Raw genomic sequence first — 27243 nt, 5'->3', positions numbered from 1 at the left:
ATAGCTAGTATTTTTGAAGCATTTTATTTTGTTTCTTTTCAGAAGTACCTATTATCTTTAGCATTTTTGATTTTTCAGCACCCTTATAGGTTAGCATTGTTTAGAACAACCGGAGTCAGACTGCTGGCATCTTTGCCATACAATCCCATGTAGCATAGATGAACAATTTTCATCTATTGCTTATTTTTTTTTACTTGCCAAATGCTCCTGCTTTCATTTTAGTTACTTTTTGGCAGGCAGAGCTTATCAGCTATCAACCTACCATCATCACTTTTGGCAGTAATAAAAGGCTTGCTAGTGCTTTGATACCAATGATTCCTTATTTCAGCATTTACTGGGTGGCAGCTGTCCTACAGGATGTTCCAGAAACCTGCAAGTGAATTATTTTGATTTGCTGTCTTGGCCCAGTGCAGTTGATGTCGATTATGTCAGAACTGGCAGATGTGTCAGAGAAGGTGGTAACTGAGCTTGCCAGAGAGTTTAGAGCTCTCTACTGGGTAGAGATACAACATGTCCATTTTTTTTACACGCAGGGCAGGAGCCCAACAGAAAGCTAATACCCGGAGTAACAGTGTAAGACACAAACGGGTTTCTTTTTGATAAACCTATTGTAGACCCCAATGGTAGTAGTGAATTTTCATTATCAATTTTCATCCTGGTTTAAATGGGATCATCAGAGATTTCACAGTAGAATGGATTTACTAGATTTTTTCTAGTTGTTTTTAATTTAGGATGGGAGAAACTTTACAACTCAAAGAGGAGATAAACATTGCTCTGTGAGTATGCCAAGAAAAAAAAATGTTTTCGGAATGTGATGTTATCAAATTAATTTCCAGATTGTTCAATGCTCCTGGGCTAAAACTTTTTTAATATTATGTACAATTCCATCTTGCGGTCCCCTCTGGCAAAGTACTTACAAGTAGTTCATATTAAGTACATGCTCTCCAGCATATATAGGAACTTCTGAAGTTGGTGAGCTAGTGGGAGCAAAACAGGGGACCTTCCTTGTGTACAAATGTCTAGTAATACTGTGAACTTCATTACCATGTGAAATTATTTTTGCTGCAATGAGTGTACTTGCATCAATCTCATTAGACAGCCTTTTTGCCCCGACGTCTGTGATAGCTAAGGCAATTCTGTACAGCTTTGATCCTAGCTAGAACTCAGAAAATTCTAGGCTGGATCTGGTGCTTGGTTACCATCTGCATGGCTTGGGCAGAAGTAAGGGAAGGGAGCTCAACAGTAGTGTTACCTACTACCAAATTCTAGTGTATAGATCTGCATTATCCTCTGGGCTTCACCTACCTGGATACATGTTCAACTTTGGCAGATAGAAGCTGAAGCATTTGCAACTCTGCAGCAGATCCTTATTATGGGAATTTCATCAAGGAACAAACATTGGCCAAAAACAGTGTAGAGAAAATCAAGAGATCCTAGATCAAAAAACTCCCATGATTTTGGTAATGGGGATTTTTAAAAACAAACAAACAAATAAACATATATTACTAGAAAGTGTAACATTTATAAGCAAATATATGCTCATGGTTTTACAGCAGCCATGGGTGCTAGTGCTGTATTTCAATACTACTGTCACTTAAGCTTAAGCCTCAAGTTGCTAAGCAAAAATAAAAACTATTGAGTTATTCAGATTCACATGAAGTCATTTATGCAAATATACTTTCTATTACTTTTTTAAGAGATACCATGGCAGAAAAGCTGTAATTCCCAACATCCCCTACTTCTGGAAGCTTTCATACAGCTGAAGGAAAAAGTCCTTTGCTACTTCTCATAAGGGAACGCAAAACTCAGGTCACTGAAATGTCCCCAAAGATCTGAAATGTAGAAACAGCAAAGTTATTGGTATAAATTCATTACTACTTTAAAATGAAATAAGATTTATACAGGAATGACCTGAACTTAATCATTACCTATTACATCACTTTTGCTGCTGCATTCATGGAGGGAGGGGGGGAGATGCTGTGAAACTGCAGCATGGAATTAAAAAGTGTGTTTGTGAGTATATAAAATCCCCAATTCTTCTGAGATCAGACAGAGTAGCTGCCTCAGGACAGTTTAATTTGTTTTTGTGTTCTACACTAATAGAAAGCAGTTACAAGTGGTTGAAAATCAAAGTGATCGCTGAGCTAGTTGTAAACAGCTCTAATGTCAAAACAGCTTGAGGATATCTCACTTGATTTAAGAATTAAGCTCAAGTGTTGATTTACAGTTTAGCCCATAGTGGTTCATGAGACATGAAATAAAGTACAAAGGCCAAAAGTTTATCTTTTGGGAACCTAGCAATTTGTCATCTGGGGAAGGTTTGAAGTGTTGGAGGAAGGGAATAATCTATATCCTCAGGTCGTAAAGTGCTCTTCTTCCTTTTGAGTATATAAGAGTAATTTGGCATCTAATGCAACTACCATCAGGATCCTAGCCTACAAATTTTCTGTCAACAGGCATAAGAGAACCCCGTGGAAAAGTTCATAAAATTCCCTATTTCCCCAGCTGCAATGCGAGTTGGGTTCAGAATTTCTCTTCTCATTAAAAATAAATGACAGTGGCTATAAAAACTTAGTAACTTTGTTACTGCAGGAAGACCATGGCCTTTAACAGATACTCAGGACATAAGAAATCAAATACCATGACAACTGAGTTTCAACAACTGGGTTTTCCATTTGTTTGCTGCCACGTATTAGTAATGGTTTCTGTTGGTCACGGTGGTCTGTATCATCAGATCACAGGATCCCAACTACTGCTATGCATCTTTATTCAAAAAAAATCACCTGAAAAATGTCATCAGAATGATGTGTATGCTGACTAATTTGGCTATCTATATAGACACACCTATTTCTCAAGAATGCCTCATGAGAAAAAGATTTTGTCATCTGTGGTTACTCAGTGAAATTGTCAGAAAATTGCCTAAAATTGGTCACAAGTTATGCCAAAATAATTGATACAAAAGTTGCAGATTCCAATCAGTAAATGTCAAAACCTGGATCAGTTTGAAATGAGCTAAATAAAGTTAATTACCAGCCTCATTAATTCAGGTGATTTTGGGAGGGTTGTCTCCTTGGCAATGCAGCTTGTGGATAATTAGTGTGATAAATAGAGCTGATAGAAATGCACTGTTCTGACTACTTTGTGTTGGCTACTGTGGTAGGGGCTGATGCCACTTCATGTGGTTTCAGATGGATCTGTGGTCTAACAACCAAATGATTAATAATTCCGTGTTAGGTATTTGTTACTTTTATTTGACTGAAAGCCATTAAATAAAAACAGATACACAGCAGTTTTGATGGAAACGAAGCTAGTACAAAGTTATTTTGCCATGGCACATTAATTTTTCAAAGCAGTGGCAGCACCATGGCAGGAGGAACAGAGCTGTCTATTGACAAGGAGTGGTGGAGTTGTGGTTGACATGAAATAATAGCTGAAAAGCTGGCATGTAGTTCATGAATCTTACTTGTTGATTTAGGATTTCCTACTTACTTGAGTGGCCATGGGGTCTCTTTATTCCTTGGTTGCTGCCTGAGCTTACGCTTCTGCACATGTTCAAAGCATGGCACCCTAAGCTCCTACACTTGTGATTTGGGGATAGAGCTTGCTATGCTCTAACGAGAAATCCATCTTTGACAGTCTGTCTGTGGAGACAGAGAGTGTCTGTCAGTCATTCCAGGATCTTCTGTCTTTCATCTGAATGACAACCTGTTATTCATATTCTCTGCTAGATTTATTTGTACAAGGAAAACCCTGCCACTCGTGTCTCCTGGAGCAAAAGCAACAGGAAAGAATGAAGACAGAGTGGTAGATTGGAGAGTCTTGTCCCATCATTTGATTATGTCACAAAACAAAAAATCTTAAATGTGATTCCATGGCCAAAACGATACTTCTCCTCCTCCATACCATCTGCAACATCTCAGATTCAGGCTGTTTCAAGTTACAGAAAGCTGAGTTAACCATCTCATCTAGTACTTTGTTTTGAGCCCTCCACGTTGTGACAATGTATCTCACTTGTGTAGATTAAAATGGTAAAAAGAACCACTTCATCTTTCAAGGTAGAGGAAGGGAAAAATATTCTGATGGAAATTCAGTTGTTGAATAGAATAGTAAATTCACTGCAGTAGTAAATGTTTTTGTAGGAATTTGGTCTTAGAGCCTACGTATTTAACTCATTTAATTCTGACTTGCGAAAGTGAACAAGAGGATGCTAAGCCCTCTGCTGAGATCTAGGAGAATATCTAATGTAATCTATGGTGTGAACTTTCAGCAGTAGGTTCTTGTATGTATGCATTTTTGTTTTAGGAAAAATTGTAATAATCATAAGGTACCTTGCATCCATTAAGGGCTAGATCTTGCATTTAATCGTAAAGCAAGACCATTCTGTTGCAGTCTCATCTGCTCTTTAAAGCTACATACTTTAAAGCAGTACCAAACTGACTGTACTGTTACAGTGACAAGTCACTGCACCATGCACCTGAAGCACAGCATGGAAGACAGGCAAAGATGCCATAACTCTTTACAAAATAGATCATCTTTGATTGTAAATGTGTAATAGTAAATATGTATTGCACAGACACTGCAAGCACAGCACTTTTTCAGTAGTATGTGTTGCACTCAGTGCTTAAAATACCCACTTTCTGATCCAGCTGAATCAGAATACATCAGTAAATGTATCCTTGCCAATGATAGAACTGGACCCTAATGGTCAGTTCTATCTCTCTGCCTCTGTTTTCATGAAGACTTTCATGCTTCAGGGCTTTTGGCATTAATCACTGATAATCGTTCTTTTCAGCAGGCTTGATGCTTCACTTGTTCATACCACTCAACTGTAAATTTGATGTTTTCTTCGGAGAGCTGAAATAAACATTTCAGATGCTCGTGATGAAGAACTGGTGTTTGTGGATAAACTGCTGGACAGTGTTGGGCAGTGGCACCATGCAAAAATACTGATGCGGAGAAGTGAAGCACCTGCTTCCTCCCTAGTATTTTTACCCTTATTATCAGTTTATACTTCTACTTTTCTCTCACTCCTAGTTGCTGTTCTCTAGTTATTTCCCATTCACTATAGGCGTAGTTGGCACAGGTCCTGTGACTACTGGCTGCACTCAGATCAGCAGGCGCAGGCTTTGGCATCGCTATCCTTGTTCGCTGTTGCACAATTTCAGTCTGCAGGACTTCTCCACGGGATTACATAAATTGAGTATTACACACAGAGCTCCTTGATAAAACAGAAAGTGCCAATCCAGACTTGCACTGGTGTTTGGGATTGAGTTACCATATTGACCCACAATATGGAAATCTTGGCCGACTAAGTAGAAGCAGCTAAGCAGAAAACTTGAAAGACTATTTTAACATTCATATCTCCCATGCCACACCTTCAAAATGTTGGGTAGGAAGCCAAAATGTTGGAAATAATAATCTTTACAGCAGCTAAGGTTACAAACCTTTGAATTTAGAAAACTTGCAGTCCAACATTCTGACCTGTACTGAAATAAAGAATTCTTTGCACAAGGGTACATATTTGGCAGGTTGCACAGTGTATGTAATACCAAAAAGAAAATAAAAAATAAAATCTATAATATTGAATTCTTAAGGACAAGCTGACCTGATGATATCAGATCATACATAGTAAGCAAAAATTATGTCTGCAGTATCAGTAACACAGACCTTGTGTAAGAGAAAACCCAGAAATGAATATTTTAATTAACTCTATTAATAAAATATTATACACAAATAAGATATATTTAGAAACATTAGATTATTAGAGTAATATGACGTCATTAATACATAATAGTGAAATAGCATTAATATCAATAATTACATTTTAGTATAAAACCTATCCTTATATTAATATATAATACAGGAAAAAAAAAATCTGGAAATGGGGGAAAAAAGCTTTTGTGGAATTTAGAAATATCCAAGTAAACTGGACTATATTGACCTCACAAGGATGCTGTTTTCCACTTTCCAGCTACTGTTCTCCATGACTGTTATCAGCTCTTACAATATTCCAGAGTCCAGAAGCTAGACTAAGATTGGATTCCTCTTTTATTTTTTTTTGGTTTGTTAGATTTTTGTATTTTGTAGCAGCCAATTGGGAAGCATGGGGAACTCTTCCACTAGTTATTCTGGTGCTTCATTAGTTTTAAGGGTATTTTTCTGCCTCCTGTTTATTTTTGTAAAAACAAACAAAGTCTGGAGTAATGAAAGAAAACTCCTATCATCTTTACATGTTTGTCTTTCCATCTAATAGCATGTTCTTTTCTTGTCTGGAAGGCACAGAAAACGGTGGCTGCCTGGAATCCCACAGCCACTTGCTGAGGTGATCGGCTCCGGGGCAGACGCGTTCTGCAGCGGAGCGGGGGCTCAGACAGGCAGGGCTGATTTTTCCGGCACCGAGCCCACTCGATGGAGCCGCCAGGACCCGGCAGGCCCTCGAGTGAACGAGGCGTAGGCGGAGCCAGCAGCGCCCCCTGCCCGGCCGTTCAAAAGCTGCCCCTAGGGAGCACGGCGACCAGGACGGGCAGTTAGGGCGTGGCGCGTCAGTTCGCGCAGGCAGGGCGAGCAGGAAGGGCAGAGCGCTCCCCCCTGCCCATACAAACACCTCCCTAACGGCGGTCTACCGCTAGCTCAGCTGCAATGGTGTACACCAGGCACAGTGTGCTCTCCAGGAAGTCTGTACACACCCAGACCGACTGCCTGCTCAAAACTGCGGCAGTTCAGGTCTCCGGGTGCAGGGAGTGCCTGAGCCTGTTGCTACCACCTGCAGGGGGCAAAGAGACTGTGTGCGTGAGGGGCCAGCAGGTGGATGACCTGGTCCGCCTTGTGGCAGGACTCAAGGAGGAAGTCGAGAGGTTGAGGGATATCAGGGAGTGTGAGCAGGAGATAGACTTGCGCAGCAACTCCCTGTGCGGCCTGAAGGACAGGCCCCGGGGTGAGACACCCCAAATGGGGGTGGACCCCCTGCCCTGTTGCTGTCGGGCAGAGGCAGGGGACCTAGGAGCTGAGGAGGAATGGAGACAGGTCCCTGCTTGACATCGCAGTGGCTGAGGGAGCTGGATTTGTTCAGCCTGGAGAAAAGGAGGCTCAGGGGCAACCTTATCGCTCTTTATAAGCACATTAAAGGAGACTGTAGTGAGGTGGGGGTTGGTCTGTTCTCCCACATGCCTGGTGACAGGACAAGGGGGAATGTCCTAAAGTTGTGCCAGGGGTGTTTTTGGTTGGATATTAGGAAGAACTTCTTTACTGAGAGGGTTGTGAGGCATTGGAATGGGCTGCCCAGGGAAGTGGTGGAGTCAACATCCCTGGAGGTCTTTAAAAGATGTTTAGATGTTGAACTTAGTGATATGGTTTAGTGGAGGACTTGTTAGTGTTAGGTCAGAGGTTGGACTTGATGATCTTGAGGTATCTTCCAACCTAGACAGTTCTGTGATTCTGTGAGGTCTAGGTTGTGTCCTTAAATGTAACGGGCATTTATTTATTTATTTATTTATCTGATTGACAAGTTATTATGGAACTGTCCAAGACAAACTTATATCCAGAAACACTGGTGGCTCTAGAAGAAACATAAAATTTACTATTCTTGAAACACAAATAATAATAATATTGCAATTTATTGAGGAAAACATTCTCATTTGAGAAAATTAATGGCTCTTCCTTTGTAGGCCGGCACCTTCAATGTCATGTCCTGTAGCTGTCTGTTGATGGCTAAAAATAGTGTGCAGTCAGGTGTACATCACAAAATGAAATAGCTATATGCAGTGGCTGATTGTATTTTCATACATCTCATAGGTTTTATAGTCAGGATACAATACAGCTCATTTTGTCTGTTCATGTGTTGTTTTTTTTTGTGAACTAGTTTGCATGGTTGTCACGCCCACTTTTTCAGTGGCTTTGTTCAATTGCATTTTATATACAGTGGCAGAGTAAGTTCTTGATGAATGAAAAGTGCTGGAATGGAATATACATGTATAAGTGTAACTTCATTATAGCAATGACTTTTAGAAACTGGAAAAGTATTTTTTTGTAGAGTAGAAGAGACAGGTCATTTTCTGTACATAGACGAAAAATCAAATTTGGATTGTGTTGACTAACACCCTACTTTTTGAGACTGTGCTGGACATTCCTGATTACTATCTCATTCTGTGAGCATTTTTTCCAGATGTTGGTAGATTATCATTTTTTCTGTAAATGCACCAGAAATCCTTTCTGGTGAATTACATTTAAAGTATTGTACAGATACATAGTTACATAGATACAGATATATTGTTACATAGCCTTATAAACAAGAATTGACAATTTTGTAACAAATGTTCAAAATCTGTGAAGGTTATGCTCCTCCCAAGATACTTTTGCTCACATACTTGTTCACTAATATAGTGAACATCTATGTTGAATAGATCATGCAGGTTTTCCCCAGCTTGTTTCTTCAGAAAATGATTTAAAGTAATATATAGTTCAAAGTGAATACAAGGTGTCTCTGTTTTTCTCTTTCTTCCTTGCAAATAGCGTGAGAAAGCTTTTTATATTGAAGTAAAAAATTAGGAATGTAAATTTGACTCTGTGCTGCATATAGAACAGCAAAGTAACACTTGCTAATTTCTCACATGTTGGGAGGTTTTGTACAGTTTCCCTCTACTCTTAAGTTGCAAGTCATTTGCATTACAGATAATGGATTGAAACCACACTAAGCAAGAGTTACTTAGAATAGAGAACCTGCAAAATCTTGTGGTGCAAATGAAATGATTTCTTGTCCCTCCTGTGTTCCACACTATATCAAGATGCAGTAGAAGATTGGACTGTAATGGGGACGGGAAGTTTCCTTCATAGGAAAAGCATTGTGATCCTTTGACCAGCAACAAAGCTTTCTGTATTGATAAGATTTAATTCAGATATTTAAGTACTGGGAGTTTTTCTTTAATGTAACATGGGATATTTTAAGTCATTTCCCAGAAAACAATCATAGTATGGTAATTGCATGGATGAGTGAAAAGGCAGTAGCTATCTCTGTAATTGAGTTAATATAATCTTTATCAATTTCCATGCTTCTTATCTGTCTTGTTTTTAAAAGTCCAAGAGAGGATCACCTTTTTCAAGATGTGGCCTTGAGTTATGTATATTTTAATTTACAGATCGAGTATCTTAAGTTCTTCCCTTTGCTCTCGTCTATTTGTGCAAATACACTCAAAGCAACAAGGAGTTGGCTCCTGTAGGTTTTATTTTTTATACTCGCAACAAAGGATGTGACAAAAAAGCTTCAAACTAACAAGAGAGCAAATATTTTTTGGAAGATTATTGTTCAGAAGCAATTGCATTGTACTGCATTTTGAAAAACTGGCTTTAATGTGATGGTAATTTTAATTGTTGATTATTTTTGAGCCTATTTAATGGATGGTGTATGCTCCACTTGAAAAATATAGAAAGATGCCTATTTAGAGTAGATTAGCAGATTTCTTTCTTGTTTTTCTTCAATGGAAGAAAAACAGCATAATATCCATGGTTAATTGACCTACTTATTTTAAAAATAGGAAATTCATGTGGAGTATTTAAAACACTGGTCTTTCTACTCAATGCATGGCATGACTTTTTGGCATCCAAGTTGACTTCTTGTTTTAGACTTGCCGCCTAGCTTTTTGTAACCATGGTGTGTAAAGCTCTGGTTTAGTCAGGCCCAGCTACTAGGTAGCATTTGGAAAAGTGAACGGTGTCTGCAGCACGTAAGGTGTGTCAGTGAGTACAGCTGTTTTCTAGAGCTTCTCCAGCTGAACTTTAGTAGGTCTGTGACTGAGGCTGTGCTGGGCTATTTGAGCTGCTGTGCTCCACTGTTCACAATGGGACTGCTGCATATCCCATCACCCAAACCTCATGTTTTCAAGGTGAATGGCTTCAATGTTAAATAATAATAATAATGATAAATAAATTTGGCTAATTTCAAAAAGGATCCTTTCTTGTAAATGAAGAAATCTGGTCGAAAAACAATGGGTAGTGCAACCAGAAATTAAAAGAGTTCAAGATTCATGAAACAGATTCACCAGCTCAGACACTCCATAGCCTGAAATACCCTTGATAATTTTGTAATGAAGTACTTAATGAATGTCTGCTGTTTCTTTTTAATATTACTGCTTCTTACTGTATCACAATTTTGTTTTTGACAAAATGTAGGCACAGCAAATTTTTAATATTGTAGGTTATTAACAATTCAGTTAGAAAGTAGAGGAAGAAATTAGCAACAATAAGATAGTTAACATTAGTAGTTCAAAATTAAAATGCATGATAAGAAACGACAAACAGTTTAGTCTGGGATTGGAATCTGATTTTGACCAGTTCTTATATTTTTAAAAACAACTGTTTTCCATTCACTGGTTTTGTACAAAAGAAAAAAGATGTTTTGTGATGAAACAGAAAATCTCCCATACTATTAACAGAATTTATAGTATGTTAAAGGGAAGACATTCTAATGAAAATCATCCATTTGCTTTGAAGCCAGTGTTCAAACTGATGCTAGAAATGGATGGTAATAAACAGAGAAAACTTATCGCTTTATCACTTCGCTCATGAAAGAATTAATTTATCTTAGCAATTAGTCATCTCAGGGGGCTGCTCTAGCTCATATTTCTTAAGGTAGTTTTATTTAAATATAAATTGGTTGGAAGAAGATAAGTTTTCCCCCTGATCCATAAGCAAATATACATAACAAACATAGGAATTCGTCTTCTTTCTTTCTGAGTTTTCTTTCTTTCTGAGCAGACTTGGGAATTGGCCATGATTTTGACATTAAAATTCCTAATTTCTGGCAAAAATGCATTTAAAACTGTTGTGGGTTGACCCTGACCAGCAGTTAACCCACCCACACAGCTGCTCACTCAATCCCCCCACCCCAGCAGAATGGGAGGAGAGAATTGGAAGAGCAAACCCAAGAAATCCTGTGGGTTGAAATAAAGACAGTTTAATAAGTGAAGGAAAGAGGGGGAAAAACAACATAAGTGATGCAAAGGCAATCACTCACTGCCTCCCACAAGCACACTGCTTCCCAGACAGGCTCTGAGCAACAGCCCCCTTGGAAGCCCAACCCTGTGCCCCCTTCTCCCTCCACCCCAGTTTTTATTGTAGAGCACGATGTTGTCAATTCAAGTCAGCCATCCCAGCTGTGTCCCCTTTCAACCTCAGCCTACTTGCTTGCTTGGGAGCAGGGTGGGAAAAAGTCTTCTTGCTGTGCACTGCTCTGGTTAGCAGTAGCCAAGAGTTAGGTGTGTTACCAACACTGTTTTAGCCATCAATCACTGCACTGCGTGGGCTGCGATGAAGGAAGTTAGCTCCATCCCAGTCTGATCAAGTGCACAACCAAACACTGATTTTCAGAATAAGAAGGTACTTGAAATGTGTCACTAGCCTTTGAAATAGCTGCAGACTATTAGCACTAGTTGATTTAAATAGTGGAGGCCCCAGTCCTGGGCATGTTATGTGTTAGTTGAAGATCAAAAGTCAACCCTTGGTCAGATATAAATAGCAACAGCATATGATTGTATAGCAGAAGTAGGCTTTACATATGTAACAAGAATATGTGTACTTTGGTAGTCTGTAATAAGACCAATTGCTAATTCATGATAATCATGGGGGTGGGGAGTAAATCTTTAAAGACAGATTATTCTGTAGTCATTTAGAGAAGTTTTTCTATAACTTCCTAACAAGAATTTAGTTGAAGATCACTCGCTGAGCTTAAAAGGACCATGTTCCAACGTGTTACTGTAGCTGCTGCATTACAGTACATCATGAACTTTTTAAAACTTAAAAAGTGTTATAAGTGAATGAACATCTCTTAAATTTAGGTGTAAACTAGTGATAAATCATTTATTTTGATACTTTATTCCATAATGGGGCAAGGCACAGTTTCTACCATGCCCACAAAGCAATATACTAATTGAGGACTGGATATAGACTGTTGTGTAATGCTTATATGCTAAGAAATCAGCCGTATATTTTTCAAATGAAACATGAAATTAACTGCCACTGCTGACATTAATCTTTTTTCTTTATTGTGCAGCTTGAAGGCAACTTGAAGCATAGAGGAATGTAAATGAATTAATAGCAAAGTTTGGTAAAAAGGACACAGTAAAATATAGATTGAACTCTGGAACTACTCTTCTCTTGTTCTCATGCCACTTAAACCCTGATGTGTCCGTCTCCATAAATGCTTGCCTTTTTAAGTTCTAAGGTCTTAAGGTATCAAGAAATCTCCCTACTCAAAATACTTTGTCCTGCCCCTATCATCTAGACAGCAAGTGACTCTCATGCCTGAGTGCTGATACTGGTCACCTCTTTAAACAGAAATAATGAGTAGGGAAATAACCTAAATGCAAAAGATTGCCTGGGGTTTGTGCCTTGCCCCTGATTACAGCAATTCTATATTGTGTGTGTATATATATAATAACATATAACGTATATTTTATATATTGTAGTAAATTTTAAAATGGATAAAATCTGTTGTTGCATGAAAAGTAGATGAATGCTGTACTAATTGAGAAATAGGTAAATGCTGTTTCACTTGACTTTGGTTTTGATTGATGCTGACATAGGGAAAAATAAGCTTAAGCTTTTAACAGTTTAGAATCTTTAACAGTTTATCTTCAGGCTTCCAGTCAGATAAGGAGAAAGCAGGACCTATATTTTCTTTTGCTACAGACTTTTCCACTTAGACTTTTCCACTGAGACATCTATTAAGATTTTGTATAATTTCAAAATTTTACTTTCCTAAGTTCGAAGTTATAATGGCAAATTTTCAAATGGAAGTCCTGGCTTTGACACCTGAGCTTTCCATACTCTGAAAGAATGCCTAAAATTTTGGCTTGATTTATGCAATCTCAAAATGGAATGAGTTTGAATTAAGAGTATGAGTCACTTGTCTGCCCTATATTCTAAGTAAACTGTAACCTTTTCTAGTGAAGGACTTAATGTACTAGTTTTAAAGAGACAGCATCTGAAGCCCAGAAGGGCTCAATGCTGCAGAATCAAAGTGTAAGACCTTGGAACAAGTGATAGAGCCTGATTGTTTTGTTGGTTCTGGATCAAACGCTAAAACTCTGTTCCATTTTTGATAGGCCTGTGAAATCAGGAAGCATTTCATTATTGGCATTCTGGTTTTCTCTTTTCTTCCTTTTTTAACCATGTTTTGTCTTTTTTTTTCTGATGTGGAATGTTTTTTTTCCCCTGTAATGGCAAGGAAAAATTAGTCTTAAGATTTTGTCTTCTATTATGTCCATACAGGAAGGAGGAAAGACACAAGAATGCTACTTGCAAATGTTTGCAAATTTCTATCATTATGAAAATATATGGCAGCCATTGCTGGGTTCTTTGTTCTTACCCCACAACAGTGTAAATAATGAGCAGTGTTTGTCCGACAAAGACAGGAGTCCTGTTTATGTTCTTTGCCGGACCAGGAGTCCACTAGAGCTTTCTCTTATTCTGGCCTTGATTGCTGTCATCTACTTGTCATATCCCTGTAAAAGGAAGCCAAAAAGAATCAACAAGTAAGGTCAAAGGCACTTTAAAAACTGGGCAAGCAGAGGGGTTATCCTGCAAGAGAAGACCTTGCATGGTGCAAAAGGGTTCCATCTACTTTCTTCTCTTCAAATACAGTTCCTAGATATAGTACTCCCAGAAGGCTCATCCTTTCAAAGTGTAGTCTATTGATACAGAACTGAAAATTTCAAGACCTCATGTACTTATTTAGAGAGTACTTACCAGGTACTTACTTTTTTCTACATTTGCATTCAGTAAATGGAGAGAGAAAAAAAAAAAAAAAAAGTTTGATCTCTGCAGCTTAAGTTCTTTCTCTGAATAGTATCTGGACAAGAAACTGTCACTTTCTAGAACTATTATGTGCTGTGTTGTTGTGCTTGGAAATGTATTCTTATCAGCCTTTGCTGGACACATGTCGCACAGTTTTATGTTTGTCTTTAGTTGTCATGAAATCTGAGACAAGGCAAATGGGGTGACTAAAAATAATATGTACGTAATTCTTGGCATTTTTTTTTCTTAATGTCTGTGTGCATTGTTCTGGATAGTTGTTGAGTTTTCTACAAAAGGACTACTGTGGTATAAGATGCTACACAAGGTAAATATATACAAGAAAATGTTTTAATATTGGAATTTCATTCAACTGAAAAGTTCCTGCACAGTTTACAACAGTTTTTAATTAATGTAGGAGACTCCCACTCTTTTTTAAATTGTAATATTAATAAGGGGTCTGTTAGAAGACTAATTTCCTCCATAAAAGCTGGTAGGAGGTGATGGGTTCAGTGAGCATGGGAGTGGTACGATGTGAAAAGCACACTAAAATCTCCAGCTGGAAACAGGGGCTGTTAGTTATTTACAATAAAATTGAGCTTTGTTGCTTTGTAGATTTACATCTGTTGTCTTTCCACCTTTCAGGTACTTCCATTGTTGGAAAAGAAATATAAGACTTCCAGGAGATGAGAACTGTATGGTATGTCTATTAGCATGTGAAGTGCCTCTTTCAAGTGCTAACCATATTGTCAAACATGCTGGCAATCAAAACAAAATAAATGCAGCTGGCAACATGAGACGGTTTTTCAAAATCTGTATCTGTGCATATCAGTTGCCACACAAACTAATACAATTGTACTTTCACAAAATCAACAAGCATTTAAGTAATTAATGTTTGTTTCTCAAGATGCATTAAGCACGTGGATAGGCAGAAAAGTGGCTGCAAATACTTAAAACAGCATGTGCTATGACATACAAAACAAACCTTGAAAGATCTGCTAGCCCAGTGGAAGAAGAATGCTTTAATTCATTACATTATTATAACATTTTCAGGGTTGGATCTATGTGGCCTTTTTCTACAGAAAAATTTACTTCAGCCATTAGCTGTCTATCTGTTGTGCCATGATGGTATCGGTGATGTTATTTTCTCCACGTAATTTCAGTAGCTCCTTTTTGATATTCCAAGATGGAGCTTTGCTTTATGTATCAAACAAAGTGCAGTATTGTCAAGAAGTTTCTCCTTCAAAGAAAACTTAAATTATTGCCTCTCAGGCAGTGGGGTGGTGGATCTGGAACCCTACTGCTTAGCTCTGAGGAAAATAAAAGGGTTCTGCTTAATGAAATTCAATTTATGAAGCAACTCCTGAAGATCTTGCATTGACTTGCATTGTGCAGTTTGGCCTATGTGTGCTGTTAAATGCCATTAACATACTTGGAAAAAGATTTTCTAATTGGATCAGGTTGAGTCATGTAATGCTTCCAGTAAATGTTATCAAAGATCCTGAGAACAAAAATATTAGCCTTTCTTTCAAGTGACGGTTCTACAGACTTGCACAGTGGATAAAGCTGGTAGCTGTGTCTTTTCTCTAAAACTGAGGCAGTGAACACTGTTGTTACTTCTTTGTGAGGCAAATATATCTTGATGTGAGAGAAATAGGAAAGGCTGAGTAATGCTTGTACATGATACTGGATTGGAGGTGTGTGTGTGTATATATATTTTACAGGTAGAACTAACATGGCACATTAGTAGTTCTTATGGAAAGTAGATGGAGCAATGGGCATAAGCAATTTCTACTGTATTTTGAATCAAAAGAAATCATTGGGGTATACACCTCAGCAACTATAATTAAATTTGATTTCCCATTAAGATAATTACATCTGCTTGACCGGATGGACAGCATTACCTACGTGGAAGTAACTTGATGGCAGAGAACAATTAACTTTCTGTTCCCCTGTACATTTGCATGAAGCAAGATAGGAAATCACCCTACACACATGGGTGGTGGCTTGGCAGCTCTGAAGTTTAATGTTATGTTAAGCACAGGTTTAGTTTAGCATGTTCAAGAGTACATGTAAACAATCCCTACTGAAGTTACAAATGTATAATTTTAGTCACTGTAAACTCTTTAGGAAGAAGTTTTTTTTGTCAAGTTTTAACTTCATACTGGGCAGCAATGTCATTTGAACTGGATCTCCACATACTGCAACATTAAGAAAAAAACAAACAATGTGTGCTAGTTGCTAGTTCCTTTGAATCAACTTGAAAAACAAGAATTTCTATTTCCAAGAAGCTAGCATAAATTATGTATCTGTGTCTTTTGAGTTCTGACTTTGATTGCTGTTACTTCCTAAAATGTGTCTTTTAATGACTTTCTGAAGTATCATTAGTGCATTAAGAAAAACTGTAAAACTTAAAATTGAGTACAACTTTGGATCCCATTAAAAACCACGTCTTTCTGTCTGGGCCCTAATTCCTAGAAAATGTGAAAGTTAGGGCTCTTTCCTGCAAGATTGCATAATAGGAAACAGCTTTGCTGTTACATCACCCTTTCTGCCACCTGCTGTGAATGATACTTGCCATGTCATTTATCTCAACAGCTCTTTGGGATGTGGATTCCATAGGAAGTCATCTGTCCCATGGCAAGTAAATAAATTAAAAGATCTCAGTTTATTCCAATAATTTGTTTATTTGGAGAAGGAAGGGAAAAGTAGAAGAGAATGTTTAACCAAAAGCAATAACAACATCCTTTAGTCACTTCGGGTTATTGGAATAAATTATATTCAATGAGTAATTTCTGGTGTTCTTTGCACAAATTACTAAACTGAAATGGTATTCCCAAGAATACTGATAACATTACAACAATCACAGTAAAAATGCCTTAGTGAACAAGCTACAGAATCAGATACTGAAACATCTGGCTGAGGATATTTTCTATAGCTTTCAAAAACCTGAATGTAACCTGATTCAAGTATCTGACAAACTCAACATCCTCTCAGTGGTCCTCAATAAAATTCAGACATCGTAGACCAAAGAAGTGAAGAATGGGAGACCGTGCCCACATTCTCTTCATTTCATTGAACACTGCCTGCTGTTGTCCTTAACCATGACAGTCTCCCAGCCTTTGATCTATAAATACTAGAAACACCTCTGAAAGAGTAAAACACAGTACCCATACTAGAAAGTGGCTCTGTTCATCCTTTCCAGCTACAAACTTTTGCCTACCTGTCAAGCACTAAATATGTTCACCACTGCCAGAATACCATGTGCCACGGGATAACTTCTGTCTGCTAATGAGGCTGCCTGTTTTGCATGGGGAGTTGTAAAGAGAAAATGGTGTGAGGATTGGTTCTATTTCAAAATAATAATAATAAAAAAATAAATGTGGTGGTTATGGGCTGTATAAGTTTGCAAAGCTAGATACTGAGTACTATTTTCTTCTAAGTGTTTTGACTTCTTTGGTTGGACTGTTATTATGGTATTGAAATAATATGAATTTGTAGTGGCCAACTGGGGGTGAGGCAGAACACTCACTGCTTTTTTTTAAAACCTGGAATCTCATTAGGTGATGTTTACTTAGAAGAGCTGTGTGTATGCATATAATTAAATCTGAAACCAGGGATGGGCTTTTTTGTCTGATCACTTAACTAAATCTTAATAATTCACTAAGTATTTGGGGGACATCAAAAGCAAAGGATTCTCCTGGGTACACAACCATTCCAAGGTCTTGCTTTGTTCTCGGGACAATGGGGAGAAGGAAGGCTACAAGGGATCAGGAAAGTGTGTTAACTAATTCAAATGACACTGATTAATTACTAACTCAGTCCTGAAAATTTACAATACAGGACAGTAACAAGTATGGAGACATTAGGAGTGTTAGAAGCAACCCCTAAATAAGCAATTTTTAATCTGTACTCCAGTAAAATTGAGCAGTAAAAGCTGCTCTGTATTTAACTAGGTAATGTATTTTAGAAGATAATTATGCCTGTGAGGAAAGTGTGATACCCAAAGCCACAGATGTCTTCTTTGGGCTTTGTGAAATAGCTATTGGTTCATTCTGTGAAAAAGACAAACACATTTCTTCTGTTTTAATAACTAGTTTGACTCACTTAGGGCTTTTGCTTTGATGTACGAGGCAAGATCATTGTGTTTGTTCTTTAGCACGTGCGCATGCAGTCTCCTAGAGTTACTTGTGAGCGATGCTGCTGCCATCAAGCAATACATGTGTGTCGGGCTGACTCTTCAGGTAAATTGTTAGTATAGACTTGTTTTGTTGTATTTTGAAAATGATTGTCTCCCACTTCCTAAACAGTGGATGAGTTTTGTTGAGTCAGGTGTGGGAGGAAAACTGATCTTTAGACGTTAATGGAAAGGAAGATACACATTGTAACATATCTAAATGAGTTATTGACTGACCTTTCCTTTCTCTTCGTATCCTGCAAGCTTCAGCAGGGCTTTCCACTTTATGTAGCTTTGTGTTGTCAGGCTTGACTAAATTTTCATCAGAAGGTAAAGATGGATGCTGTACATTTTTAATTAAGCATTGAATCTCAGTTATTTTTAATAATTTTGTTGTGCTTGGAAAAGAGCCTGTGCACTTTGTACACGTGTGCACATACGTGCGCACTCATGCTCACACACATACTCCTGGAATTACAAGCTACCTCAAACTTGATTTCTGTTAACAGTTGTGTATTCAGAGCCATCACTGATTAATGCAATATTTTAATAATTTTATTTAAATGGCTGCAGTAGTGTGGAACAAGAAGTGATTCCTGTTCTCTCTCTCAATTTTGGAGATATTAGCAAACCAGATATATGAATTCTGGATTATAGTTTTTAAGTTTCAATTATTACTTTCTTAGGAAGAACAAGGCATAAGGGGACGTATTAAAGAAGTCATCTCATCAACAACAGATGTATATACAAGAAAGACTGGAGGGGTTTCTGTTGCTAGAAAGACCCCTGTTAGTTAAGGAAACAAATCTAACGAGAACCCAGCAATTCCAATTTATCATAATGAAAAGCAGGACAAGAGACCAGCCAGTTCATGTGGCTCTTCAAGTATTCAAACCAGGAGAGAAAGTACAAGAAGATGCCAGAAACTGGAAATGCAATAGCAGCACTTAACAGTTTAAACAAGAACGGCCTGCTGCCAGTGTAGTTAAAATGTCCACTTCAGGGGCTATGCACTTCAACTTAAGTGCAAATGTGAAAACTAGAAACCAGCTAAGTGAACTGTACCAGAAATGGTTTGCTGGTCTGTGCACAGGGCAGTAATTCCAAATCAAATAAAGTTCAGTGGGCCAGACTTAGATGTTGCAGTTCTGTGCCTGAATGAATGGGAAGCTGGAGTACCCCAACAGAATTAATCCTGACAATGTGAGTGCTTGAGAGAACAATGTAGCTGTAGCAATTGCAGATGTAATTTGGGTATGCAAGCATTCAGCATTTCTAGCATAATGCCAGCCTATAAAGAGCTATGAAGGGTCCCGTAGAGCCATTAATTTATTGTTTTAAGAGAAAAAGCACACGTGCACACAAAAAACAACCAAACAAAAAACCCAATTGTCGATGAGATTTTTAATAGAATATGGTTGTAAAAATGCACTATTTTATTGTGACCAAAAATGCTTGTTCTACTTCAATAATACGTATTGATCTAATACAGCTGCTGTAGTAGGCTACTGTTAAGCAGCTAGAGAATATGTACAACAGACCACACCTTTGACACTCTATGGTACTCAGGAACAGGATATTAATTCTGGATTATTGTAACTATTTCTTTCAGTTTTGCAAAATCTGTTAATTTTCTTTCCGTGTTTGAATTAGGAATGTCTTTGAGAAGGAAATACAGCACAGGAGCTGTAGGTAACTTGGAGTAAAAGATCACAAGATAAAAAATAATGGAGGTACCAAAATGGCCTCTAAATGAAAATGTTTTTATCTCATAGTGGTGTTTTGCCCAATCTCTTATTTTTACTCTGTTGCTTTGTTTTGGTGCTTTTGGTAGGCAGACAGCTTTTATTGTCTTTCTGCCCTGATGTTCACTGTTTTTATTTTGTTAAAACACTGCTTTGTTCATGGTTACCTTGAATAGGCATACTGACTACCAAAACACTATTACATATGCAATCCCATAGTAAAATTTCAGAGTAGAAAACGCTTAGCAAAACATTTGTAATGCTAGTTCTGTTATGAGCAGAGACCTGGAAAAGCCTGAAGGGTGAGGAGGTACCATGCTCTCTTAAATGTGAGTAATAACTATTCACATGCTCTCTTAAATGGGAGTAATAACTATATAAAACACTTGCTACTGGGAGCCAGTGTAACATTGTCTCATCATCATGTGTAGAACATGAAGATATGTAGGTCTGAATTAAAATTGTATGAGAGGTAACTTGAAGCACAGCACTTGTAGGCATGATATTATAAGGATGAAAGAGGAGGAGGGTTGGCAGAAGACGTAATATTTCCTGCTTGTGGTTCTAAATTACCGGCACTGAGTTTTGCTGCTACATATCCTCACGTGTTCAGATTTGTGTGCTGTCTCTTGATGGTACATCAATCCTCATACTGTATCTGTGTATCTTTTTATTGAAATGCTCTTCTAATTATTAAGGATACTTCAGCAAGCCAAATATGACACAGATTTGGTAGTAGTGTAAAAAAGTGACCCACTTCTCTTTAGAATAGAACTTGCACTGCAGTATGTGGCAAGTATTTCCTTAAAGCCAGATATCCCCTAGTCCTCAGTTTGAAGTGCTTTAATTTACAGCAAAACAAAGTTTTTGCATTTTGGCTGTCAGCAGACGATTGCAGAATGAGGAAAACTGAATGTCTGGGTTATAAAAAGTTAATAAAACCAGGTGCTATTAACAACCCAGTGTATCAGTATTGTGTGCATCAACATCCTGCTGTTCTAAGATGAAGGAAGGAGTTAATGTTAGGATGAAATGGGTGTGTAATTGGATATAAAATACAGAGGGTTAATTTAAGAGAAGGATGATAAATTAATACTTCACCTTAAAAATACTTTGTGCAGAGATCACTATTTCAAGGAACATGGCGAAGAGACACAAATCATTCAGGTGCATGGTGCTATGGTGGTCATGTACGTGAGGAGGTCACTTGCATAATTTGTCAAAGTAAAACCGTCTCATTAATGACGAGTATCAAGGTCAAAGTGAGAAACGAGTTATGATGCTGCTTTTTAGCTTGTTTAGTTCAGGCAATGGGAAGTATGAATTGCTGTTGTTGAATATATAGCACAAATGTATAGCATGACAGGACGTCTCTTAATTCGGTTGATTTTTTTTTTTTTTTTTTTTACACAGAGGAGGGAGAAGAACAAGGCAAGCAATTTCTGTCATTTTCATGTTGTATCTGGACACTCACCTTTGTGATCTGAAAAGCTCTACTTTTCTGCCTTCTATTACTTGCTTCTTATTCTGAATACGCATGAAATTGTGTTTTAAAGATCTTGCAGCAGAGCAAACAGACTATGGAAGCAGTTCAGTAAAGCAGAAATAAGTGGCTGGCTTCTGTGTTTTATTTATTTATTATTCTAATGAAAACCTTTTATGCAGTCTTGGAGATACTTATTTCTAGCATTGTTGCACCGTGGTTACTTTTTACTCAGATTCTAATGTTGATTTTAACATGAGCAAATGAAACATCTATTTTATCCTGAAAGCAAGAAATCATCAGTGCAAAAGTAATTACAATGGAAATGTAATTATCACATTTTAACAATTGCTATAACACAATTAACACATCACAGCCAAGCAGTGATCAGCTTCAAGGAAGAACTGACTTGCTCCTCCTTGTTTTGAGCTGTTCCACTGCAAAGTACAGGTACAGTACACCAAGACAGCTGGTTTTGACTTAGTGAATGAAGATCTGTCAGCAGAAGGAAAGGAAAGCACTGCACTCAATAATATCAGTCTTTGGCCATGGCTTAATGGCTTCCACTTGTGTGTTTCACAGCTGGCTTGAGCTAGTGTGACCACATTTCTGCTGAAGACTTTCCTTCTGTTTTCTCTTCTCCCAACCCATGTGCTGAGCTACTGCTTGCGGGTGAGCTTGTCCTGCTATGGTCTGAGCGCCAAGGACTGGTGACAGCTGGAAGGGGAGCGGAGAGGGATTGGATTTTCTCAGATATGCAGATCTCTGGACAGCCTGGTGGATAAGCTGGTCTTGCTTACCGCATCGTCTGTCTATTCATTAATGCTGACGCCCGGAGGCTTGAAAGTAGCTGAAGGAAAGGAAGAGTCCCCTCTTTTGGTGGCAGCCTCTTACATAGGCTTGAACTGGCAGTGTAACCACATCCTAAGGGCTTGGCAAAGGCTCAAATCATTAAGTTACTTATAATTGAACAGGAGAGTGGTGCTGTTGCTGTCTTTCATTTCATGGATCAAGCCTGCAGATCCTGACTTAAAATTGGTAATTGCTTTGCAAACTGATGTTGCACTTGTAAGTCAATTTGAATCTCATTACAAACATTAAAACAAAGTACCCGTTGTAACACTTCCTCCCTTCATTCCCTTTGTTATTCTGCCTTAAATATAGCTTGATTCTTTGTTCCCTCCCTTTTTCTTGGCCATGTTCTCCATGTTAAATGTGTTGTGTTTTGTCTTTAAACCTAGAATTTGGCATATGTTTTCACATAGATTTTGTGATATGTAGCTGTACAAATGGCCTGTCATTCATGGATTTATGAAAGCTTTGTAAATGCAATATTCATTTTTGATAGTTGGAAGGATCAACTCATGAAATTATAGCTGTTTGTTTAAATGATACATTCCTGAACCTCTTGAGGTACTGTTCAGGATCTTGCTCATCACAAACTGTTGCGTAAGTTTCATGTCCCTTTAAAAGCCCAGCTGTACTGGTTTGCAGGAACACGGAATCTGGATGAAAGAAAAAAGTTCAGGTATGGTAAGTGGCAAACTCAGATACCTTTTTTTTGTCATAGTAAGTTGCTCTGTTGTGTAGTTCTCAGCCTTTTTTTTTTTTTTTTTTTTTTTTTGTAAGGAAGCAAAGGTATGGCTCCCAGCTCACTTGATCTAATTCACAGGAATGTTAAAAAGTTTGCAGTCTCTTTAAACTAGTATTACCCTCGGTGCTAACTGGTGCAGTGGTAGAGATTACAATGAGCCTTTTCCACTGACAGACTGCTCTGCTGAGAAATTCAGTATGAGGAAATCATTCTGTGATGTTAAACTGAGCTTGTCTTTTTATACGAACTTATTTCAATGAATTGTCTGGCTCACATCTTCTGTCGAGTACACATCTTTTCTCAGCTAACCGTTACTGTCCAAATGTCACCCGCTCCCTTGTCTTGTGCTAATAGTTGCTTCGTTATTCTCCTAATAGCAGTTGTCTTTGCGGATTCAGAGGGTATTTTTTCCTTTAAAATTTTGTGTTCCATTTAATGAAATCATTGAAGTGTCTCGCTGAAATGACATAGCGCTGGATTCATGAGATCGGTCGCCTCTACTAGACCTCGGCGCCAAGTCCACTCACCTCATGCAGCAGACAGAAGCTTCACGTGGCTGCCCCTGCCTGGAGGGAGAGGATCAGGATCCCCAAGGGGACAAAGGTTTATTTTATTTTATTACCGATTCAGCATTTGAAAAAGCATCCTGTGGATAACAGGAAGCTATGCCCCAGTGCTGCCTTTCCGAGAGAGGAGATAATGTATTTTGATGCTGTATGTTACGATAGTAAGGCAGAGCAGCACTAATTAAGGCTGTTTTCAGTTTTATTTGTCATGATATAATAACCGCTGTTACAAACCCGATTAGGTGAAATCACAAATGAAGATACTCAGACTTTGCATCTTATTTATCATTGTATCTCTGAAAGTCTGACTACAACTGAGGGCTGCAACTAGTGCTGGGAGGCGGCGAGGGGAGAAATGCGAACACTTTTATCGCCTTTTCGCTCTTTAGGATGGTAACAGAGCCGCTGTCACCGCAGGACGGGCGTGCCGGGAGGCAGCGGGGCCACCTGCCGGGCCCAGCCCCACCACGAGGCCGTGATGGCGGCGCCTCCCTCCCCTCCCCTCACGGCGCGGGGCGGGCGCTGCCTCCCCCCCCCCCCCACCTCCCACCCCTGGCGGCCGTGTATCGGGGGGGGCGGGCAGGCTGGGCGGGGTGACGTCATGTCGGGGGCGTGTCGCGGCGTGTCGCGGCAGCGGGCCGGCGGGGCTGTGCGGCGGCATGGGGCGGGATGGGGCGGGCGGCGGCTGGGAGGCAGCGGCCGGGAGGCAGCGGCCGCCCCGCCGCCGGGCTCCTTGAGGCTCCTCGGGCCGCCGCTGGTGAGTGGGCGGGCGGCGCAGGCAGGAGCCGGCGGAGCGCTAATTATTGTTAATTTTGTAATTGATGTTTTTTTTTTGTTTTTTTTTTTTTCGGGGGGGAGGTTGCAAGCCGGTGTCTGGTGGTTTGGGGGTGTCGGCTGCCCGCTGAAGGGGCGGGGAATCGCCCCCTTCGAGATGCTGCGGGGTCGGGGTTGGGGATGGTTTTGGGGTGGGAGACCCGCGGCCCCAGGGGGGTTGCCGGAAGGCCCGGGACGGTTTTGGGGGAAATTCGGGGGGGATTGGGGCAGGCAGCTGCTGCGCTGCCCGGCAGAGCTCGCCCGTCTCCCCTTTAATCCCCAGCAGCCGGAGAGGATGCTGCCGCGGCGCCTCATTAAAAAGTTGGGAGCTAATTAGCCGTTGCGTACAGCTGGAGGTCCAGGTTTTAATTAGAGTTCCCGTCTTTGGGTTTAAACTGATTAAAGCCGAGCCAGAGCCGCTCTGGTTGCTCCGGGTGTTTGTTCAAAAAGGGACGGAAAATCAGGGAGCCGCGCTGAGCGCCTGGCTGCGCCCGCTGCGAAGCCAGCCCCCGGCTGGGGCAGGGAAGGAAAGCGGGTGTGGAGGTGTGCGGCTCCCGGGGCTCGGGGTCTGCTGGAAAACCCTCATTTGGGAAGGGGAACGGGGATGGAGTAGCTAACAAAGGGAGCTCTGGATGCTCTGGGATCCTTCAGGTGTGTTTCCCAGGGTCCAAGCCTTGTGCAGAGTGTTCCTGGAGGTACAGTGCTGATGCTTCTGGTAATACTACAAACTGTGTGACCGTCTGATTCCTGGCCAAAAGGCTCGCCCAAATGTCAAGCTGCTTGGAGTTGTCCTCCATTACCTCCCCTGTTCATCTCATTTGCATGCTTCTGCCTTTGTTCAGCTGACAAACTGTTACTTGCTCTAGACTTTAAAAAGAAAATTCAGTGCATGGCTCATTCACAAATACTCTCCTATATTTTTAACAACTTTCTTACCCTTTTTAGGTGTTTGAGAGACTTGCAAATTGATAATTCCTTAGGGATTTAGCACGCTGATTAGACTTGCATAGTTGGTTTATTCTGAATATTTCACAGCACTCCTGATACTCCTTATAGGAAGAGTTTATTTTTTTTTCCTTTTATTTTCTTGCTGCTATTTGTTGTGGCAGCACTTGGTGATGGATGCTTTAAAACATGGGGGAAAAAGGGGTGGGTGGGGAGTTCTGGAAAATGACTGAAATGAGCGATACCCTTCTCAGGTGTGCGGATGGGTCAGGCTGGTGGTGCTTGCCCATGTGGGACAGGGCTGAGCGTAACTGTGAGCTGGTTCCCCTTTGCTGTTGTTCTAACAGGAATTTCATCTGTTCCGGCAGTTAAGTGAATTACTATTAGGATTACTTATTAGTGACTAAATCCTGTGCAAAACCTTGTGTGTTAATTTGGCATAGCTAGGTATTTACATTTGAGGCACTCAAATGCTCTGGTGTCAGGCATGCTGTCTATGAAACCTGTGTGATTACGTTTCGAAGTAAACATGGCTAATTTTTCACTGCTATGATTATTCCTTGTGTTAACTACAATACACATCACCTAATATTATGCCACTGTGTATAATGAGACAAACTGGTTTCTGTGTTTGATGTGTGGTTTGTGTACGTGACTGCTGCGATTACCTGCTTTTAATATCCTCAGAGTAACTGTCTTGCTTTAGACAATTTTCCTTCCTATTGTGGAAGGAGCAAGTTCACGTACAAGGAACACCCGTGCTTGAAAATTAAAGTGCTTATTAGATTTTAGAACACTTTTTAAGCTGGTCAGTCCTGAGAAACCTTATGTACATTCTCCCGATGTGCTATACTGCACTTGCACTGTGAAGAGCAAGGGAGCTGGAAGTTTGCCTACAGCATGCGAAGTCTTACTGGGTTGGTCAAACTTGGAGTTGGTACACAGGTTTTTCTTTTCCCAAGCCGTGCATATCCCCTTCTGATCTTGGTCCTTCTTTCCTTTGACAGTTGTTGCTGGCTTCTGCTGCCACAGCCATGTTGCCATCAGATGCCTGTTTTCCATTTGTGCTGCCTTTTGAATTGTTGCCTCATACCTTCTAGATTTGAGTTGAATTTTGTTTGGTTTCTGTATGTACATTATCTGTTCCTTATCCAGTAGGTTCACTGTCATGTAACATATATGTCAATGAGAATTACGTGCCTTATTAAAAAAAATCTTTAAAGAGAAACATCTTATTATGTGAAATTAAATCCAGAATAACCTCATCATCTAATAGCAGTGCAAATTCAAATAATGACTTAATAGAGAAACTTAAGCCTTTTATGTGATGAGAATAACCTTGTTAATTATCAGGGTTAATGAGGTGTGTTCCTTTGAAGTGAGCAGAGTGATCAGAGGCCAAAAAAAGAAAGAAAAATCTCTTGAACTGAATATTATTTTTCCAAATGGTTGGTAATTGAAATGTGGATTTTCTTCCAGGCAGCTGTGTGTTGTTACAGTAGCTTTTAGGAGACTCCTTGGGAAGGAGGCATAAGCACCTGTTAAAAAGTAGGCTGCATGATGCAAACAATCGAACTTATTTTACCATTTCATGATATAAGTCATATCGGTTGGATGTGTTTGGTGTGGCCATTCCAGTAGTTCATTGCCTTTTCTTCCAAATCCATTGGCAACCAGGCATGCACCAAACGGTGAATCTCATTAATTGGAGTGCTGTTGTTTGAAGTAGGAGGGAGTTGGTTAGGAGTGCGTGTTCGGTGTAGTTTTGTACCTCCCCAGAGTCCTTCCCTCTACTCATAACCTCATATAGGTTGTTCTACCCAACGGTTCTTAGGGTTCAGGGGTGTGCTTGGACAAGTCGTACTTGCACAAAAGTGCTTTGGCAGTCATACTGCACCACTGATACCACGCTGGTCCTCATAGAGGTGTATGGGTTAGATCCCGGGCTGTCAGCATGAGGCTGACAGTTTTGTCGGTGCTGGAAGACTATAAAGTTAACTTCAGACTATTGAAAAACAAGGATTCTCTTTCCACAGTGAAGATGTTACTATATTTATAGCTCCTTTATGGTCTTACAAGATGAATGTTACAAGGATGTTCAAGGTGTTGAAATTGTCTCTGGTATCTTGTGTGTGGGG

At 39.5% G+C, this 27243-nt stretch overlaps 1 protein-coding gene across 14 annotated transcripts in view; it reads left to right on the top strand.

Annotated features, from left to right (window-relative positions):
• MARCHF1 (membrane associated ring-CH-type finger 1) overlaps nt 1-27243 on the top strand; it is a 296342-nt gene that overhangs the window by 40449 nt on the left and 228650 nt on the right. For 6 of the 14 annotated variants that reach the window (XM_068681138.1, XM_068681137.1, XM_068681139.1 and 3 more), the window contains exon 1: nt 23960-24104. The gene's annotated coding sequence lies outside the window, so the exon portion shown is untranslated. Of the gene's footprint in view, nt 1-14427; nt 14483-23959; nt 24105-24575; nt 24856-27243 lie in introns of those variants that run through there. The other 8 variants (XM_068681133.1, XM_068681124.1, XM_068681126.1 and 5 more) reach the window with 5 other exon arrangements.

Source organism: Anas acuta, chromosome 4 (assembly GCF_963932015.1).
Source record: "Anas acuta chromosome 4, bAnaAcu1.1, whole genome shotgun sequence".
NCBI classification, from domain to species: Eukaryota; Metazoa; Chordata; class Aves; order Anseriformes; family Anatidae; genus Anas; species Anas acuta.
The sequence above is the reverse complement of the archived record's forward strand: the minus strand, read 5'-3'. Positions and strand labels throughout refer to the sequence as shown.